Source organism: Tupaia chinensis, unplaced genomic scaffold (assembly GCF_000334495.1).
Source record: "Tupaia chinensis unplaced genomic scaffold, TupChi_1.0 Scaffold000407_4, whole genome shotgun sequence".
Lineage (NCBI taxonomy): Eukaryota > Metazoa > Chordata > Mammalia > Scandentia > Tupaiidae > Tupaia > Tupaia belangeri.
The window spans coordinates 5,604,017-5,610,016 of record NW_006159912.1 but is presented as its reverse complement, the minus strand read 5'-3'; the positions used below and the strand labels follow the sequence as shown (position 1 = coordinate 5,610,016).

General features: G+C 46.1%; 1 pseudogene; it reads left to right on the top strand.

The window, feature by feature from the left end:
• Positions 1–3,095: 3,095 nt before the first annotated feature.
• Positions 3,096–3,266, top strand: LOC102471288 (up-regulated during skeletal muscle growth protein 5 pseudogene; annotated as a pseudogene).
• The last annotated feature ends 2,734 nt before the right edge of the window (positions 3,267–6,000 follow it).

The following is a 6,000-nucleotide window of genomic DNA, read 5'->3' as shown; positions in this document are numbered from 1 at the left end:
GAGAGACAGGGAAAGTGAGAAAGCAAGTTGCCATGTCCAGGACTTGAACCACAGTTGGCCATGTGGGAATCCAGCCCCCTTAACCACCACGTCACCTGCTGGCCTGAGACAACCATTATTAACTGAGTTGTAATGAGCACCTAGGTTGCCCCCTCCCCCACAGAATCATATATATTGTTTTGCCACCTACTTTTTCTTATCTAAATTCATTTATTTGTTTTCTGAGAGTGGGAGATAGAAAAAGAAAGAAAGAAAAGCACCTCTAAGGGGATCTCACATAGCAATCACCACCACCAGCTTTCCCAGACAGCCAGGATCATATTTGCTTCTGTTCAGAGTATTTGAGTTGACCAAGGAACTGAACCCACAATCTTTGATATGGATCCAGCACTGTAGAACCACTGTGCCACTGAGTTGGCCCTTTTCATCTGCTTTTTTCTTTGTCTTTTCTTTTATATTTTTAAAATAATTGCCACAGGGTGCATGCACTTACCAGAGAAAGACAGTCAGGGAGAGAGAGAGATAGAGAGAGAGAGAGAGAGAGAGAGAAATCACCCCCCAGTGGGCTGTGGTCATGTCACATAGAGAATTCTCACCCTTTGTATAGTAAAGTCTATATAATCCAATTCCTTCTCTTGCATTTCTCCATCCTGTTGGGACTTCTGACATGCACACACACATGCCCAATGTGTTTTTCAAGCAGTCAGGGCCAGGATTCAAAGCATAGTCAGCTGTGGGATTGGTGCCCTTAACTCCAGGTTATGGGACCAGCCCTCACCTGATTTTGATTAAAACTTAGAAATGTCCTTGGCCTGGTGGCAGGAGCCCAGGTACTAAGGTGCTGCTACGCAATGCTGGAGTCACATAGGAGGACCTGGGTCCTCAGGAAAACTCTCTTGGAACACCTCTTTTAGGTGCTCTCATACCACAAAGACTTTTTTCTTCGTAGTACTTCACACAGTTCATAATTCTGTGTGTGAGATTACTGATTAATGTCTTTTTGCCTCCCTGGACGGGAAACTTCACAAGCCCCATTGTGTCTGAGCAGAATGCATTTAACAGCACACACAGCGGCATTTACTAGCTACTTGATGGATGCTGAACTAATGAACAGTGGGTGCTCGGTAATGAATGGCATGATTTTTCATTCTTTTTTCTGACAAGGCTTCCTTGGTGACTACTGTGACCAGATCTAACCTGGACACAGGTATTTCGAGTTTTAGGTGTGAGAGGCATTCAGCATGATTGGGTCACGGGAGTCCCCAGAGACGACTAGATGGGAGTCCCTAGAGATGACCCTATCCTGTTTATCTTGCTGCAAAGACCAGGGGAAATGGGGACCTTCTTTTCAAAAACACCTCCTTGAAAGAGCCCCTGCTTTGTGGAGTGTCGGCCCCTCTCTCTCTTGCTGATCATCGTCAGGCCTGTTACTTCTGGAAACTAGCCAATCCTTTGAAAGGAAACCCTGTCACTTTAAGACTGTAGTCCCTGGCTTGGGCCATATATCAATGCTCCCTGCTGCAGTGGCTATGCTGCCTGCTGTTCAAATTTGTCCAATTAGACACAGCCCCATGGGGTGGAATTCAGTGTGAAATGTGCCTGCCACTAACCAAAAATGAATTGGTGTGAAAGCCCTCAGGGAGAGCCAGCGCAGGTCATCCCAGACGGCTCACTGCCCTTTGGGTAGTGCCCATCTCCCTGAGGGAGGGAGCCGCTTGTTCGGCCCCTGTGAAACCTGATAACTGTTCAGGGCAGGGCAGGGCAGGGAGAGGCCATCCAGTGGACGGTGGACGTGGGGGACAGAGTGGAGGTTGAGAATCAGCCACCATAGATATGAAAAGGTCAGGGTGCTGTGTGTGTGGCTGACAGTTACTTGCGATGGCCTCCGCCACTCCCTAAACACGACTGTGTTCCAGCCTGTAGCATGTGCTGTGGTTCACAGAGACAAAGAGTCAAACACTCAAAAGCCTCCCATCAAACTCAGTTGTTGACGAGGGGAGGGGAGGGGTGCTTCTAAAGCATAGGCCAACTGTTTGTGATGGGACACGGATTTTAAGAGTTTTCAGTTTCTCTAGGAAAAAAATCTTTGCAATTGCGCTCTAACTTCTTTTTCCAAGGTTCATTTTTCCTTAAGTGGCTCAGACTTTCCTTCTAAAAACTCTTGGAAATCTTAGAACAGTAGATTTTTGAACCTGGAGAAACTTTAGAGATCATTTGGTCTATATCCTTGTTTTACCACACGGCAAATGAGATGAGGGAGAGGAAGTGACTTTATCAAGGTCCCACAGCTGTCTATCAGGCCACAGACTTCACACAGCTCCCGCTTCGCTGCTCAGGGGTGCCTCTGTCCGATGTCTACTTTGGTTTTCCTTTTTCCTTTTTTTTTTTTTTTCTTTTTAGGCTTTTGCCATAAGGTGCATGAGCTTGTTGAGAGAAAGAGAAAGGGAAAGTGAGAAATAATCCCCTGGGAGGATGGCCATGCCACAATTCCTTCTCTATTTTCCTCCCTGAATTTTGGGTGGGTACACACACGTGTCTGCTGTGATTTTTCACGCCAACGAATCATGACTTGAACTGTGACCGGTTATGTGGGAGTCCAGTGCCTTAAGCACCATGCCACGTGCCGGTCCTCAGTTTTACTTTTTAACACACGATTAACTCTGAGTCAGGACACATGTGGGGACTTCAAAAAGTTAATGGAAACATGGAATTAAAATATGAATTTACTTTGCTTCAAAAACTTTGAAATCCATTCATAGTTTATTAATTAACTTTTTGAAGACACACACACACACATACACACACACACACACACACTGTGAGGCCTCTGTATCTGTGGACTCCTCATCTGTGGATTCGACCAACAGGGATGCAGCCAGGTCATACCAGTTATGAAATGGGGGGAGAGGTGGCACTCCATAAGAGATACTCTGAAGAAGTTAAGCATATATTTTCCTATTTGTTTATACTTAAGATGTAAGTAATCCAGAGATGATTTAAAGTATAAGGGAGGGAGAGGCTTCTGGCTGGGCTGAGGGATGGCTGCATACGTTGAAGGAGACACTGTGGAACTCATGGCTAAGGCAAGACCAGTCATGGCGGGTCCAGAAGCAGATGCCCAGTTCCCGTTCACTGGTATTAGAAAGTACTTCAGCCCTTATACTCTCACAGGTAGAATGAACCGCGTACCGGCCACATACAGAGCCATTGCTTTGAAGATCTATACTTTAAGATCTAAAAACCAGCTAGCTGTGAAAGCAACATAAATGGAATCTAAACTTGCCTATACCTCATCTAAGTTCCCATGCCTGGACAAGCAAATGTTAACTCACTGTGTGATACTCAATTTGTGTAATCAATTAGGAGCACAGGGAAAAAAAGGATATGGGAGGATGTATACAGGTTATGTGCAGATACTACACCATTTATAGGAAGACTCGAGCACTTGCGCACTCGTTCCAGACTGATCCTGGAATCAGTCCCCTAGGGATATTGGAGGTGGAGGTGACTGTATGTGTGTGTCTGAAACTGAGAAAGGATTGCTGGGGACCAGGTCTAGTATTCTCTGTAAGATCAATTTGCAGATTGGCTGTGGGCTTCAGTTTTATCAATATGTACAGTGAGGATGGCTGGGTCCCTTCCATCTATAATTCATTCACCAAACTGAACACTGACTGATGGCTTGGCTGGCACTGGGGATAGAGGGACATAGGCAGATCCTCTGCCTTTCAAGGTGTTCTCAGCCTGATGGCAGGAGAGAGCCTCCAAATGACCCGTGTGCTGAGTGCTCTTCAAGAGGCTCACATGAACACCCAGAGCACATAGAGGAAGGTGACGCCAGGTGAAGAAGGTTGAGTATTCCAGCTGGAAACCAGAGTGAACATGATGGGAAAACCCCAGACACCTTCCAGACACGAACAGCTCTAATCTTGTCTGCCACCCACTCTTTGACAATGAGCTGGCATTCTGTGCCAAGAAGGGTGTACAAAGAGAGACCAAGAGCCTATGAACCCATGCAAGGACCAAGGGGGCATGTGGAGCCGTGCAGGCAGCATACTTGTGCTTAAAGTAGTTGAGTGCATGGACAGCCTCCAAGTTTGGGAGACCTGGCACCACAGGGGTGAACAGCCTAGGTCCTTGTGGGAACACGGGCCTATTAAGGAAAGAAAAACTCACCTTTAGACTGAGGGTCTTTGTCAATGGAGGAAGGAAGTAGGGAGCCTGGACATAAATTCCTACCTAAATGCACTTCTCCCACCTCCGAGTTTATAATTTTGAGAAAATCCAAGATCTTTCTCAAAGCACTTTTATGTCATCAACTAATTTTCTTTTCCAAATCAGTCCTCCAGGGAGGAAGGATTAGTGTTACTACTTCATTTTACAGAGTCAAAAGGAAACCCTCGGGCAGTTCAGGGCCAGTCCTGTGATGACTACACAGCTTTCTAGGGAGAGCTGAAGCCGAGACTAGAACCCAGCTTTAGAACGGACTCATGCCAATTCTCCCTGCACCGCTTATTTCCAGGTTGAAGCTGAGGTCTCCACAGAAACTCATATGTAACTAGTGAGATTTCAGAGGGAAAGGATCATCGGAATGGGTTATAAATGAGTCCCCCTAGGGAAGTTTGGGCTCTAAACAAAAGTCTTCTCATTTATAAAGACTCCCCTTTGTGAAGTGAACAATCTGGCCCGTGGTCATCAGCTGGCTAAAAGACGGCTGGGTTACAGTGAATTTCCCCATGTGATGCTAAATCCATGTGACCGTTCTCCTTTTTCTTTTCTTTCTTTCTTTCCTTATTTTTTTTTTAACCAAATGCTTAACAGCTCAATCAAATTAATTGTGGTGCTTTCAAAAGGCATCAAAATAGCCACAACTCTCCCTAAAAAGAAGGAAGGCTCCTTGTTTTCAGGAAAAGATATAAAGTCCTCACCCTAGGGTACTCGAACAGATATTCATTCTATGACTAATCCCCTCTTTCTCTCAAAGCATTTTTTTTTTTAAGGACTTAAAAATATCAACACCAATGAGACTATACTGTCAGCTTACTTCTGGCCAAATTTTATTTTCAGCTTTGAGTAACTGGGCAGTCTTTATGGTCAAGGACAAAAAAACCAAGAGGCTGGAAAAACCTCACTGAAAAACCAACTCACTTGTTTGAAATGAAGTAGAAGCAGGGGAAAGGGAGGGAAAGGAAAGAAGAATGAGGGAGAGCGAGGCCACATCCTTGGCCAAGCCTCAGGCCTGAAGAAATGTCGCAGCTGAATGGTGGCAGAGTTACAATCTCACTCCTAAGCGTGTGGTTGAAAGCTTGGAGGGATGGGTGTAACCCAGAGGGCAAAGGATTCTTTCTGTTCTTAAGAACTGCTCAGGGGCCTACCCGGTAGCCTAGTGGTTAAGGGAAACAGATCCCACATAGCCGATCTAAGTTCAAATCCTGGCCCTGGCAGCTTGAAAAACATACTAGGTGCGTGTGTGTATGTGCGTGGCCCAAATCCCAAAAGGGAGAAGGGGCTGCTCTAGACTATGTGCCCTGGGGAGGTGCTTTCTTCCACTCCCTTCCTCTAGCTCTGGTGAATGCACGTGCCCTCTGGCAATAAAAACAGACAAGTCAACAAATTGCTCAGTTTGGCAGCCCCCCCCCCCAATCACAGACTCAAAAAAAGCAAAGTCAACAAATTGCTCAGTTTGGCAGCCCCCCCCCCCAATCACAGACTCCCAGAGACTAGCACCTTCCCTCAGAGGGAGTGCTTTGCATTTGAGCAGCCTCAGAATTGGCAAAGTGCCCCTACACGTGAACTCACTCTTGCCTCATAATGATAACCTGAGGAAATAAGTGAGGATAGGTATTATTATCCACGTTTACTGACGAAGAAACTCAGCTGAAGCGCAGAGAGGTCGGATAACCTGCCCAAGTCATACAGACTACGAGGACTGAGGTCTGAAATCGAGTCCCCGGGGCTCTTCCCACTGATCTCTCGTCTCCCAGCTGAAGGCCCAGCTAG